Source organism: Amphiura filiformis, chromosome 8, assembly GCF_039555335.1.
Source record: "Amphiura filiformis chromosome 8, Afil_fr2py, whole genome shotgun sequence".
In the NCBI taxonomy this organism is placed as follows: Eukaryota; Metazoa; Echinodermata; class Ophiuroidea; order Amphilepidida; family Amphiuridae; genus Amphiura; species Amphiura filiformis.
The window spans coordinates 40,442,370-40,458,144 of record NC_092635.1 but is presented as its reverse complement, the minus strand read 5'-3'; the positions used below and the strand labels follow the sequence as shown (position 1 = coordinate 40,458,144).

Here is a 15,775-nt window from a genome sequence, read left to right as displayed (position 1 = left end):
ACGATTAATAACAATAGTTCTGAAGCTATTTATAATAGATGTATACTTTTTGTGAAGTCTTTAATATATAAACTACATGGGAGCGTCATTGCCGAATAGGTTGCAACTCTACTGAAGTCTTATTACAAGACTGCCCTACCCCAACCCTACACCGTAACCCTAAACTTTGTGAACAAGGACTGGACTCACGTTGCACCTAGCACTACTTTCGGGCTCTGTTGCTATTAGTATACTATCCAGAGAGGTTGCTGACGCGCTCGATTGAATGTCTCGCGCTACGCGCTCGCTAAGTCCGTGAGTGCCACCGACTGCGGCTAGTTGCACCCTATTCGGTTATTGTACCACTACATGGTGGAATGGGGATGGGAAAATGAGCCGATAGCTGGATTTGTCCCAGGAGATGCTAGATGTTTCATTCCCCCTCCTCCCCCAGTACCATTTCTGAAGAGTGTTTACACCCATTTTCATACAATTTACAAAATGTTGTCTTCAAACATATAAAGTGTTTGTCTTAGCTCAAGAAAAAACAACTAAATAAAATAAAGTAACCATTATCATCATTTAAATTCATATAATAAATATTATATTTGACCACAAACATTGCAATGCATTCTGGTTAAAGATGAACAATAGGAAAGTCAAAGTTTGAATCAACCAGGGACAGTCCCAACCCTAGAAAGGTGACTAAAATAAAACGATGAACAATGGTCAAGTACCTGTAAAGCAAACTACCTGCTGTGTTTACACACAATCCCATAATGCAATGCACTATTGGTAGTGCTTGTCACCTCTCAGTAAATATTGAAATATTTCCTCACTCATACCCTAGCTAGATTCAGTTTAGTGTTGGGACCAGGACACTGGCCGTTATTCATGTAACTATTTGATATTACCTTATTAAATCAACTTTAATCAACAGACAATCATGATAAAGCAGGTTGCAGACCCTGTGTTTCTAGAGCAGTGCAACTTTCCAAGCACCAAGTTACCCTACTTTACTGTTTTTCAGTATGACAAATATCGATTTCTACCATGCTACTCTGTTGTCATCCCACATGACAAAGTATATGTATGGCTACCCCGAATGGGGCACTCAACATAAATTTTGGTAGGGGTGTGCGGCGCGGAGCACCAAACTTTGGGAACTAAGAACCGATTTTGGGGCAAATTGGGCTTGATACACTGAAATTAGGGCCAAAATATAGGCTGGGGAGCTAAAAAAATCCTTTTTTTTCCAAATTTTAGCTTAAAGAGCTACTACAATAATTGTCAGAGTTTGCGGCTCAAAGAACTGGAGCCGATCCAAAAAAACTGCCGGAGAGCCTAAAAAGGAGATCCTTGTCGACCGCTGCACATACCCGTACCACCTTTACAAGTTTACATGTGAGTGCCCCCCCCCACCGGATGGCTACCAAGTCCAGTTGTCTTGCATTTCTCTCTCCTCTTCTAAATTTGAAGTTGAACGTAACTGGTTGTAAGAGCATAGACCCTGGAAAGCCTGAATGTGGGTCAAATCACAGAAATATCACCCAATTTTGGGAAAGGAAACTAATCAAATTATTACCAAAGTCACCCAACAATTTAATTCTCTGGGATCATGCAACAGGACAAAGTTGTAGAGAACATCTCACAATTGGCCTATCAAATTGGGGTTTGGTAACCAATACCATGCTGTTTGTTTGTCGAGTGACCTCATAGGCTGCTGATTTTCTTCATGGAACCAAATTTCAAAATCAAGTTTCATATCTTGCATTTCCAATTAATCTGAATAACTCACAGAAGATGATCACTACTATAATTAAAGACAGAGATAAAAACAATTTATCGCGTCTGATGTCACTGTCAATTACGATCCTTGATTGGTTTACACAGGTCAATCAGCGCGTAAAAGGAAGACCGATCTATCTGGTGCTGATCGGAGAAAAGGAATAGCAGGAAATGGCGAAAAATTACGTACTTTTACAAGGCAAAAAGCAGCTTTTCTAGGCATTGTGGACATGGTGTCTTCGGTTAAGAAAGTTTCCTACTATAAAGACCTAACTTTTGAGATGGTTTGCATGTTTCAAGGTGCAAAATTAACAATATGGTGCCCGGTTATAAATCCGCGTTAAGCAAGTCATCATCACGACACTTGTAAACAAACCGTGCTCGAGTTTGATTGACAGATGACATCAGATGCGATAAATTGTCTTTATCTTTGTCTTTCATTATAAACTCCCTATAATTATTGAAACATCAACATGATCATTGATCACTGTAACTGGAAGCACAGATTGAGAATCTGTGCTGGAAGCTAGCAAATTTACTGGACTACCACGAAAATGAATCACACATTCCTTTTGTCACTCTGTAAACAATGCGCGGGCAAAACAAAATGTCATATTCACCCATTTTGAGTGGGCTTATCCATACCAATACTATTTCATACAAAATGTAGATGCATAAACTGAAATTTAAGTCAACATAGGTATGAATATTGGCCAATGACGAGTTTGTGTAGTGGCTTTTAAAGTGTGTTGGTGTGTAAATATTATAAAGTCAAGTACCCATAATATTACAGGGGTCTATCCTTCTTTACGAAAGCCTACACGAAATTAGCCTTTGTCAAGACTTCATCGAGGGATGACACAGCTTTGTTACGCAAATGTATAATCTATGTCTTGATACAAGGCTAACTCTTGAGTAGGCTTACATGAAGGTGTTTGTATATTTTCTCTTATTTTACTGTGTGCATCATCTTTGCATATATTGCAGACTACAAAGCATTTGGTTTCAGGAGCTTATTCCTGATAGCTAGACTGTCTTAAGTAGATGGAATCGATTCTTTCTAAGGCCTATCTAATGCGGCTAAATTGCCTCCATGTAAACGGCTATAATTACTGACACCTCTCACAATGCTTTCAAGCAGATATTTTATAATTCAAAGCACAAATCATTCAAAGGACAAGGTCTTATTTACCTCGATGTTTGAAATCATGTGCAAATTTTGGAAAACAAAACGCTCATAAATCATCGACTGTGGGCATTTTTGATAAACAGGCATTTACATCGTGGTTTACACACAATGAAGATGAAGATAGTGGTCTATGAAGATAGTGGTCATTGCAGATGCTATCATCTCAGCTTTCATTAATTTTTAGAAAAAAACAAAGCATTTTGTTTTTCATAAAATTCACACAATGTAAGTGTGCTTCAAACAAAGGGAGGTATGTCATGCAATACTATAAATATTCACATAATAGCACAAACAGGCTCCATTGAGATTTTTCATGTTTTTACCCCCAAAACACGATACAAGTGTATCATGCCTACCCACGAAAAACTACCCTTTTTACGCGCTTTTATTATCGCGGATGGTGTACAGGCCACAATGGAAGTGACCCCCCCCCCGCACAAACTAAAAGTGCCCTCTCATAATAATCCCACCAGCAAATAAGTATACAGACCCTCAATTCTTGTTGAATTTTCAGGTGGGAGTTTTCCATTAGTACATGAAATTTAGCATCAGGAGCCCATAAGCGCCATATAATAGGTGAATCTTTACTGTAGTTCACTAATAAGACCTTGTCCTCAAAAAATTAATCAATGCTTATGAAATATGATATTGATGTACTCTCAAATGCTCACTCATGAACTCCTTAAACCATAATTTTGAATGCTATAGACATTAGTCGTGTTCACATTTTGAGTTACACCCGGCGTAAACTTACGCTAACATTGATCAAAATTCCACAAATATTTTCCCTACTCCTACCGCGTGTCCACACCTAGCCTACTCCTAGCACTACGCCAATTAGTTCCACCAAGCATTCACTTCTGGTCGGCGTAAACATTGGCTACCACTTCCGGTGTTTCTGTGACCTTTATCAACCGCGCGATATGTAATTTCTTATTTCCGTGGGAGTGTTCCATTAGTACATGAAATTTAGCATCAGGAGCCCATAAGCGCCATATAATAGGTGAATCTTTACTGTAGTTCACTAATAAGACCTTGTCCTCAAAAAATTAATCAATGCTTATGAAATATGATATTGATGTACTCTCAAATGCTCACTCATGAACTCCTTAAACCATAATTTTGAATGCTATAGACATTAGTCGTGTTCACATTTTGAGTTACACCCGCGTAAACTTACGCTAACATTGATCAAAATTCCACAAATATTTTCCCTACTCCTACCGCGTGTCCACACCTAGCCTACTCCTAGCACTACGCCAATTAGTTCCACCAAGCATTCACTTCTGGTCGGCGTAAACATTGGCTACCACTTCCGGTGTTTCTGTGACCTTTATCAACCGCGCGATATGTAATTTCTTATTTCCGACTAACAAAAGGTCATACTTACACCGGGTGCCAGGAGTAGCAGCGTTCACATTGCAACTTACGCCTGGCGGAGGTTACACCCAGCTCACTACTCCTGACTTTTGTCAGGAGTAAATCGTCGGACGTACGCCTGGCGGAACTTACGCTGACCATCGTTCACATTGCACCTACTCCTAGCAGTGCCTACCGCTACTCCTAGCAACTTACGCAGATCAAGTTCCGCCGGGTGTACGTCCGACAATGTGAACTTTTTTTTAAACAACCTACACAAATTCTTCAACTATAAATTGACATGCAATGAGACATTCTTCATTTTCAAAGCTGACCTAGTTATTGCCTTAAATACTAATTCCATCACCTTCATGGGATTTGAATAAGATGCAATTTATAACACCGCCTCAGACTGAAGCCACACAATATGATCCTAGCCTAATATTTGATATTTATTATTAATAACGGTTTTGAATACATCTGAAATTAAGCACCTGCCCTGCCTTACAAAATTACAAATTATTGTGTCTTTCAAAAAAAATCTACTCATTGCTTGCGAATCTATATTGGCAGATAGGGTGGTGGTGTAATTGCACTGTCAACAATAAAAAATGGGGAGTAATCAAATTCGATAGGAGGACATTTAGAGAACCAAATGGTTTTGTATCATATTGTTACTATGACACTTTGACAGGTAAGGCTATCCATATCCATCCAATCGCTCAGCCTTCTAGAGTTTTCAAGTGAGTGAGAGCAATCACTCTGCAAAAAGCTCTCCTAAACTTCCCTAGTAGGAGAGCAATGTGTAGAACTGGCCCAGTTCCCTCTGATCGCGACTTCCAAATTATGAGTGTGCAGAGCAAACATGTAGTGAGTATTGAGTGTGTCAGCACAAAACCTATGTGTCGGTATAGGTCCCAGTTCCCTCCGACCACAACATCCAAATTGCGAGTACGTAGCCTGAGCATTGAGCACATAAGTGTAGGGCTCAGTTCCCAACAGTTGTGACATCCAAATTGCGAGTGCGCAGAGCGAGCAGCAAGCAAGTATTGAGTGTGTCAGCACAAAACCTATGTGTCAGTAAAGGACCCAGTTCCCTCCGACCACAACGTCCGAATTGCGAGCACATAGCACGAGCATTGAGTGCATCAGCGCAACAAAACCTAAGCGTCAGCATAGGGCCCAGTTCCTAAAATCACAATGTCCAATTTGCGAGTACCTATCGCAAGCAGCGAGCGCGAACATTGAGCATGTTGAGCATTCATATAAGACATGAAAACATTTTCATTTTTATCCCCTTCAAGTTTACAAATAGCAAATGTTAATATTTCTGTTTATTCAGAAAATACTGAAGGAATATTTCAATATGGTAAACATTTTTCCAAGGACAAACTGTATTCAGGAAATTTAATTGCCAATATTTTATCAACGTAAAATATGTATCATGTTTAAATTACGAAGTAACAAAGTTACCGTAACAGTAATATCGAGTTAGCTAGTCAGACAATCAGTCTTGCCAATGAATGTGTTCATTCCAGTGTCAATTTAACTAAAGCTAATACCATATGATATTGAGTGACATAATTGCCTATGCTCATTTGGCGCCTTCTCTGTTTAATGTCAAACCCGTTTCCTGACATTAAGCCCATTGCATATTTCACAATATCTCTTTCTACCGCAATATTCTTTTTTTCTTTCTTCTTTTTTTGCAACATCAGGTGACAAAATTGACACAGTACTTGATCTATATTGCAAGGTATAGGCATCGCTGTATTATTGCTTTCTTACTTGAACACTTGACCTTTATTTCCCTGACAGCCAATCAGAAACATGCAGTGCAATTTCAACGTCCCAATCAAGTTGAACAAAATTTCGTTGACAACCAGAAATATATCTCGCAGTAACATTTTTCAATCGTGAAGGTTGCAGAAATCTGTCAAACATAATAAAGCAAAGCAGCTCATTTGATGTATACATTGGGCATTAACACAAAGACCTTTAAACCATTCATTCATTCATTCCTTTTTAACTGTTTGTTTTCTTTTCTTCCCTATTTTATTGAGACTGGGGACAAATTATTGATTTGAACTTTTCAGAATGCACACTGAGGTAGTAACATCTCATGCAAGTATGCTGTACATATATTGAGCATTAATGTTAATTCAAATGCATGCAACATCCTTTAAACTTAAAGGAATTTTGTCAACAAGAAATTCCCATGACCAAAACCACTATATCAGTCCATTTATTTAAAAAATAATTTAAACTATAAAATGTACCAGTTACAACCCCAAAAGTAATTTACCTTAACTTGTGAAATAATACTAATATAGGCTTATTTGCTTGCTAGTGTTTCAGATAATTGATGATTGCATATATTTCATAGGTAACAATTATTGTTAAATTTGCCAGCAAATGTTGACTTTCGGCACATCGATGGGACCAAATTTCTTTACAAATGGGTAGAGTGATGGGTCCACTTTCAGATTATCAGCGCCCCTCCCCCAGTTCACATTATCATTTGGTGACTTGGTTTTATTTTTACTAGAAACAAACATCTATCCTAGGCATATTTATCTAGACATACAAACTAGCTGGCAAGTAGCAATGTATTTTTAAGCTTACCTGTCAATTTCAAATCCAAGTTGAACGTGTCAATTTTAAGCTTCACTGATCACTTGCAACAGAACTGTTTTCATCATATTATTGGTGACAAATGGGCATTGTTTGCTAACCCACACAAAAGAAAACAATTGCACAATTTCTTACCAATTTGATGAAGAATAACTTTTCAATCACTGACAACAGAATAGAGTCAATAATGGACAAATATGAAATAAACAATTGTTGCACAGAAGTTGCAAAGTTTAAAAATATTCACTGAATAATTTAATTCTCATGTGCCTAATAATAGAAGTTTTTTGGGGGATTCCCCAAGAATGAACAAAAACAAAACTCTCCACTATCACACACAAAAAAGAAGAGAACTTTCTCCACCAATACTAAAATAATTTTTTTAAATTACCCACTAAACTGTGTAATAATGCATGAAATTTTTTTTTAAATACCTGGAGTAAAAAAAAATTGATATGCAAAAAAAAGAAGACACCTTTGCCACCTTCGGCTGTGGAAAAAAAATGCACCAACCCTCAGTCCCCCTGGAAGTCAAATGGTGAGTGAATTTTTTCTCCAGAATGAAACTAGTTTTGTAGTAAACATATCATTTGATCACCTCTTCTGACAGGTTCACCTACAAGAACTTTTGACTCAATGTGAGAAATCAATTCAACTAGAAAATGATCAAGACCGAAATACACAACAAAAGTTAAACAATGGAAACTACTGTTTTTGCTGAACCATGAAATGGTCTCAGCCTATATGAGTGTATGTTACTAGCTTACTAGCTTACTAGCTAACTGACTAACCATTTGGTCTGAAATGGACATATCTCTAAATGCCACGAAGGTATGACCCCATAAAGGGTGTCATATGAAAGAGGAAAACATAAAGAATATAGTAAAAATATTTCCAAACGTCAGAGGTCATCCAGGGGTCACATGGGTCAAAAAAGGTAATTTTAACCGAAAATACTCCGATTGAAACATTTAAAGAATAGTTTAAAATTCATTTAAGGTCATAAAGGGGTCAAAGGTCAAGTTTTTCAAAATGCTCCAATTGAGCTGAAATTTATATGCAATGATCCTTATGACATTCTAAACATTTAAAAAATATTTTAAAATTCATTTAAGGTCATTAAGGGGTCATAAAGGGGTCAAATGTCAAGTTTTTCAAAATGCTCTAATTGAGCTGAAATTTATATGCAATGATCCTTATGACATTCTAAACATTTCAAAAACATTTTAATATTCATTTAAGGTCATTAAGGGGTCAAAGGTCAAGTTTTCCAAATGCTCCGATTGAGCTGACAGGGTTCAGCTATGGTGCGGTTATCGCTCTAGTTAATTCTACCCAGTGCTAGAAAAAAAAACTTCTGCAGGCCATTTGGGATCTTGGCTTAAAAACATTTATTACGGATCTTCACAATTTTTTGCAACCCTAAAGCTTGATGTATACTCCACTTTGCGGCAGAGATTTCACAGGCCGCGAACAAATTTGAGCTGAAATTTTAAGACTTCTGCAAAGGAATTACCTTCGCGGAGCAGGTTTTTTTGCATCGCAAAGAGTGGGATTTGGTTTAACTTTTGGTGGTAGGCCAACAGAAAGCACAAGACGGGCAACAATTCTTCGCGATACTCTGCGATATTTTGATGATCGAAGCGGCAAATTAATTTTTTCATCACAGCTTCGTGCAAAATGGCGAAGTGGAATATACATCAAGCTTAATGAAACTAAATAAATGGTAGAAAATTGGGGGGGATTTTGAAGTGGATATTTGTGAGAATTCAACGACATGTCGGGAGTGTCATATTGATAATAATACCATTAATAGTCTTGACGACTGTCAGAATGTTCCATGTATTTCTAGCAATGGCTCTACCCCAATTTAACTCATTTAGTAATGGGTCTTCGAAAAAAATGTTTATATCATGAATGAATAGAGCTACAGATCGAGTGCTTCAGTCTGGTGTATCTGTGACCTACTTTCCTGAATGTTAATTTGACGATAAACAATTTGAGATGTCTGGTAGTCGGAGGGTGCCTTATCTACATTAAGACGATTCCATGGCACTAGGTATTGAGTGAATCAGGAATTTAGGTTAACATGTTGGTGATTATAATTGCATCATTCTGAAGGTCTTCAACTTCCAGGACTAGTAATCGTAGAATTAGTACAATTTCCTCTATTGGGTTCAATGGTTCAAATGACATTATAAATTTAATGAGTTCTTTTTATGAGATAGTGAGATTAATTTTAACAATAGATCTTCAAATGAAGATGTGTGTTATCAGTGTGTCTACATGTAAGTTCACACACCTGGAACAAGTACTGGTGTGAGTACAACTTGTGATAACAAGTAAGTACTATCAAAGTTTGCTACTGCAATTCCAAGCAAGTGGTTACATAACTTCTAATAGTAACTGGATCATGCACCTTTTGGAATTGGTAGTACATGTCAACGACTTTGTGTTGTGATCATTTCGATCGTGGTGCAGGACACAAAAGCGTGATCCAGTTCACATAGTGATAATCGGATTTACACAAACACTTCACTGGCGAATTGGATGCAAGTTCTTCAAGATCGTGTTTGCCATACTCTGTGGCCTGTGTGCTAGAAGAGGATCACAGCACTGAAATTCAGCACAAATATTCGATATCTTCAGCGCTGTTGCTGACAATATAACATATCAGCAATAAGGGCAAAGTTCTATCTCAATCTGTGAAGAAGTCTGCTGCTTCTACCAAGCATAAGCCTTTAAAAGGCCAGGTACCAATTTAAGCCATTGTATCTTGTACTGGAATCCATCTGCATCAGCTAAAAAACAACCTTTTAGTAACAGGATTTTGTTTTTCAATGCATATTCAGCATTTATTCCACCCACTTTATGTTTGACCTACATCAAAAAATAAATCAAACTACTTCATTTTTCCCCCCAATAGATCCCACGCTTTCTTTCACATGTGCAAATGTCTGAATGTACATGTGCAGCGGATATTGTGGTATTCTCAGGTTCATGAGGTCATATACAAGTTCCATGTGTTACCCACATCATTCACAAAAGTTAAAATACTAGGCCACTCATACATGTGTACAGGTACATGTATGTTCCCAGGTACATCAACGCACATGTACTTAAAAGGTACTTCGCAGAAAAACCTAATAAAATGAAATAAAAACTTGGACTCAAGTAACATTCATATCCTTTGCTTCAATCACTTGATTTGAATTCTGATGACTACCTACACAGCTATGTACCATGAAAGACTTTGAATCCATAGATACTCTTCTCTCATCGCATAGCGTGCACATAGGAAAGAAAGGTCACATATCCGGACAGTTCCCATGCTTGGTAAGAACCTCTTCATGACAGTTGGTATTCAAACCGATTTACTGTAACGATGGTGTCCATTTCCTCAAGTCGGTACAACTCATTACGGGTCATTAAGCACCCCTTAAAAAACTCAACTTTGTGGATGTCGGGAATGACAGCTCCAGTGAAATGTAATTTGCCAACAAGATGGATACTTTATATAAACACTTCCAATTTATTTTGATGGTGAAGTTATTTTCATTAGCGTCAACCAATACCAAATATACCCGTACAAATGATCGCTTGGATAAATGTTACTTCCTTGCGATTCCATAGATTCTTATCATTCATTTAGAACACAAATGATTCTGAGGCAAGGGCTTATGCAGCCAGCTGTGCAGGGAGTGTTTTACACACCTAAATTTGTATTTACACACCCAGTTTTTACCCACATGGCCTATACAAATTTTTAATTTACACACCGGAGGTTTTTGAATTTCACATCCAAACCTTCAAATCCTACCGTACCTAAGACCTTGTTCTGAGGAAACTAAAACTAAACTGTTAAGATCAAATTGATTGCATAAAGCTTAAAATTAATAGGAAAATATCAAAAGTTCACATCAGTTCAAGTGATGTGGCTATATTTTACCTACCAGTAACTTATTCAACGAAATAATTACTAACATGGACTGATTGGACTCATAACTATCAGCTGGTGTTCTGTACATGTACATCAATTATAAAAAATATAGATGTACTATAATTTTAAATATTAAATGTGAAGGCTCACATTTTCCATCTAAATAGATAGGCGTACATGTAGCATGAATGGACTGTTCAATTAAAACGATCTAACTTCAAAGTCTGAAAAAAGTAAGGGAAAAAAAAGAACCACAGACGAAAGAATAAATGCATTCACAGAGTACCGGACTGGGACCGATGTAGTGCCACGTTTAATGTTCACCATGATCAAGGAACACTTTTGTGTTGGTGTGTGGTAACAAACCAATGACCTCTACGCATGGTCTGGACTCATGGCTGCATTACCAAGTTCAAAGATCACCACCAAATTTTACACCCTACTGATAAAACACAATGGCAGAATGAAATCTGAACACATTTTCTGCCCTTGATTGAGTTAATCATGGTTGGTTCAAAGATGACAACAGAGGTAGTACTGAAGTAGCCAGCCATTTACTAAAACCAGGCATATGGTTGGATTCTAATACTGGTATAAGGCTATCGGGAGATTACAGTCACTGATTAATTTAACCACAGATTGGTATCTACTTCAATTTTAATTTCTCTAGGATAGAATGATTTCATGAACCATTAGAAATTCACACTGAATTTTCAAAGCCCAATGTTTGAACAAAGAATCTTGATTGCAAGCACATGTCATGATTACTTCCAGATATTTTTCTACAATAAAATATTCAACTCATCATGATAAGGTTTTATTGAATTTCAAAACAGACATCAATTATTTCGATACCTTTTAAATCCGATTTAAATTTGAGCTGATAGCAAAACATGTCTGACATAAATGTGAAAGCAAAGTAAATTTATCTGTCTTTGTATGGAACGTGTGTGGGTTTACAATATTTTCATAACAGAATTATAATAAATTATGACAGTTTCAACGAACGAACGTGAGCTCTGATTTTTATAGACACATTAATATCCAAAAAGATAAAATGGCCAATTCTGGGAAGATACTACAATGCGAACAATGCTGGTAAATCAAATGTTCAACAGCCATATTTGGGAATAACACAAATCTAAACAAATTATAGCCTAGCTGCTGTAACTTAAAAGTGGATTTTTTTTGGACGCTTAATTTTTTACGCACTTAATGTTTTGTGTTACACCAATTTTTAACTGTTTCACTTGCTTTTAAATTTGCAATTTTCTTGCTTCGTTATATTGATCTAAATACACAAAAAGAACTTATAATTATTTGCGCTTAAGTTTTTGTTGCAGCTGGTCGGCCGCATAAAGCGCAAATAAAAGCACAGAAATTTAAACTTTAACAGTATCCAAGAACTGAGTTGCTAAATTGCATCTTACAATGGCACCAAAAAGAGCACTGCAAAATTGATCTAGATATTATTATTAAACACTTCAATGCATTTATTTTCTACATTTTACACATAATAGGAGGCTTAGCATATTTTTTATTGTGATTTATTCATGTATTAACATTTTAACATGATATCGGTGATATGTGACCGTACACCACGAATGAGCGTAAATGTCCTCAATTGTATTCTGAGTTACAGTGTAAAATGGGCATGAAGGTCGTATTCATAGGTACCTCAATTTGGTGCTACGTGTACCTCATTTAATGAGATACACGTAGCACCAAATTGAAATACCTATGAATATGACCTTCATGCCCATTTTACACTGTAACTCAGAATACAATTGAGGACATTTACGGCTCATTCGTGGTGTACGGTCACATATTATTATTATAAATTTTAAACAAGTAATGTGAAAATAAATTTTATCACAAATACCTCAATGAAAGAGTATGCAAGCTCTATGTCATGTAAACATAAAAAGCACCGTATAGAAATTTAAACATTTTACAAAGTGTTAAAAAAAGTGTAATATTCACCTTAAAATGAGGACATTAAATTTCCATTTTTCATTGTGATATTCAACTAGTTTCCAGTTTCCACTCTCTATCACATCAATATCTATAAACTCACCTATATATCGTTCTATCAAATATTCCATTACAACCACAAAATGCGGTCTATTAAAGGCCCGCTGTATACTTTTTATTTTCTGTTTGATGTAACATGTCTTCATTTATTTTTATCTAATATTCCCATTCTATTTCTAGTCCAGCAAAACTTCTCACAAATGTTTGATGACGTAAAACCGATTTATTTCCATCGGACATTTGACATCAAATATAATTGAATATATTTGATATTGTAACGAACATTTTGTTAGAAGATAAATAAAAAAAATACATGTTGAATGAATATTCTATGTTGAATGGAGTATCATGCAGATATGGCCATTAAATTGGTATACTATTAGGCCAAGGAAAGTCGATTTTGAGTTTCCCGTCACCCGCCCTCAGTTCATTTTCTGACCCTCACTTGAATTCATTATTGTGATTTTCCAAAAAATACCAATAAAAACTGGTTATATTTGTAAAAAAAATTATGAATAACCCTTTATTTTTTGTGGAAAAATCAAAATCAAAACATACATTTTGCTGTCAACCTTGCAGACTCTTTTTAATATACTTTTGAATCTCATTTGGGCTAAACATCCATCTTCAAGTGAGTGAGCGGCAAATAACAACACATTTTACATGCGTGTTGGTCATGTAATGAAAGGCAGAAAATGAATGAATAATGAATTTATGAAAAAGTTACCTCACTTATTTTCAGAAATTATGTGACGGGAAACTCAAAATTGACTGTTAGGGGCCTTACTACTGTCCTACCTACCTGCACCTTTATACATGTAGGATGAATTTACATACCTTCATTAATTTAACATCAACCTATTGTGCAGTTAATCAAATTCCTAGACACAATCCTATGCAAAATTATGACACTAAATATCCAAAAAGCATGAATGCACAATGCAAATATTGGACAGCAAGCAAGCTATCTATCCACTCAGCTGAACAAAAACTGAGAGCCCATTTTAACATGTTTAATGAGCTGAAACCATGGCCATGTCAGAGGGCACAGAGGGCACAAAACCACTGGTATAAATGGTTTTGGCTGGTGTCAGAGTACTTTCTGATCACAAATCAGGATGATAAAACTCCATACAATTAAAAAACTGATTCCATTTCAGCTTTACCTGTTGTAACACAGTTCCACTCCTCTGACTAAACAAAAATATATTCCTTTTGGTAAATATCCAAGGATGGGTAAATGGAAGTCTGGTATATTTAAATCCAACTGTCGGGTCCAAACATGGTGTACCTCCAGTAATCCATACTAGTTAGCTTCCACACGAGTCAAGTAAAGTGCTTTTTAGTAAATCCAACACACGCATTGATTGCAGGAAGTTTAACTGCACTACAGTGCTCACCAGACTAGTCAACCCATGTAGCGGCAGCATTCAACCAACAATACTGAGCAGGCAGTATCGGCAAACTAAACCCAACCAGCTGGTACACAGTTGATTTGCTTTAGGTTCGCATGACCTCCAAGCATACAGTGAGGTCGCCCAATCATACCATTGAATGGGACCAAGGTCCAACAAGCAAAAACCCAAAGTGGAGGCACAAGTGAACAATTTGGTAAACAAACAGTAAATTTGGGGATGGCTGGTTGGAGCACATGAAAATATGTCAACAACTTGGCTGTATGATTTGGTTTGAGAATTGAGTGGTTTCAAACAAGTTTCTACATTGCCTAGTATGTTAATTTCTCTTGTGATCAGTCTTTTTAAAAGAAAAACATGCTTTATTTCCACATTTCTTGCAATTCTGCATGACACACAAAAAGGGTCACATACATGTTCCTAGTGAACACACTAGAATTGGTGAACTAGAACTGTCCATTATTGTAATTTAATGTAAACTTCACAAAACAAAGGACATTTTCCAAGTGTGACCAAGTGTAATTTATTACCAGTGTCAACAAACAGATCCTGATTAAACAATGTTAAAACATGGTGAAGTTTTAGGTGAGTCAAGTGCATGAAATGAAAGACTACCTACCTCATTGTTTATATTAGGAAAGAGTTGCATTTTGACTTCTTCAGCTTAAAAATTCAGTCTATTCAGTGCCACATTTAATGTAGTGGATGTAGAGCCACTATTTTAATACTTCTGTGATTTCAAAAGTATCTACTGAATGTTGTTTAGGAGCATCTTTGAAATATTCATTTAATGTGTGCTTTTAAAAATGGGTATACAACTACATTTTTGTTATCATTGGTTGCAACATGGCAAGTCAGTAATTACAAAATTAAATATCAGAGTTCACACCATTTGGGTTAATAAGTGTACCTTAAGGGTAGACGAGGTATTGTTGGTCGAAGCAACCTAAAAATCGATTTTCATTATCTAGATCAACATATTATTGAAAATTAACACCTTGATGCTTTGCAAAAGTTCATTCTACAAATCGTATACTTTGCAAACTTGCTTAATGTATTGTTGTTAATGAGTTATGTACGTTTTACAAAAGTGTTGTTGTTTCAGACCTCTTTACAACGTAACTCAAGAACCGCAGCACCTATAAAAGTATATCTGTGCTATTTTAATTCTTCTACACGCCGCTATGAATTGAGCAATGCAGTTTTTGCCAAAGCTCACTACCATTCGTAAGATGCTGTGAACTACCAAATCACAACAGTTTAAAATAATTAATAACCTTAATTGAAGCTTACTTATCACTGACACTGATTTACTAAAACCAAAACCCTGGTTACCGCACTCCATATAGCAGCGGGTATTGCCGGGGGAAATGCTAATCAGGAATTTCGCAAAATAAAAGGTGTTTGCAGATGAAGCAATGTGAGCCTTTAAAAAAA

At 36.4% G+C, this 15,775-nt stretch overlaps 1 protein-coding gene across 2 annotated transcripts in view; it reads right to left on the bottom strand.

Moving 5' to 3' along the window:
• Positions 1-15,775, bottom strand: part of LOC140159029 (A-kinase anchor protein 13-like) — a 186,997-nt gene that overhangs the window by 129,875 nt on the left and 41,347 nt on the right. Inside the window, exon 1 of one of the 2 annotated variants that reach the window (XM_072182353.1) lies at positions 14,090-14,348. The exons of the other annotated variant lie outside the window; for it this stretch is intronic. The gene's annotated coding sequence lies outside the window, so the exon portion shown is untranslated. Of the gene's footprint in view, positions 1-14,089; positions 14,349-15,775 lie in introns of those variants that run through there. 2 annotated transcript variants of the gene reach the window in all.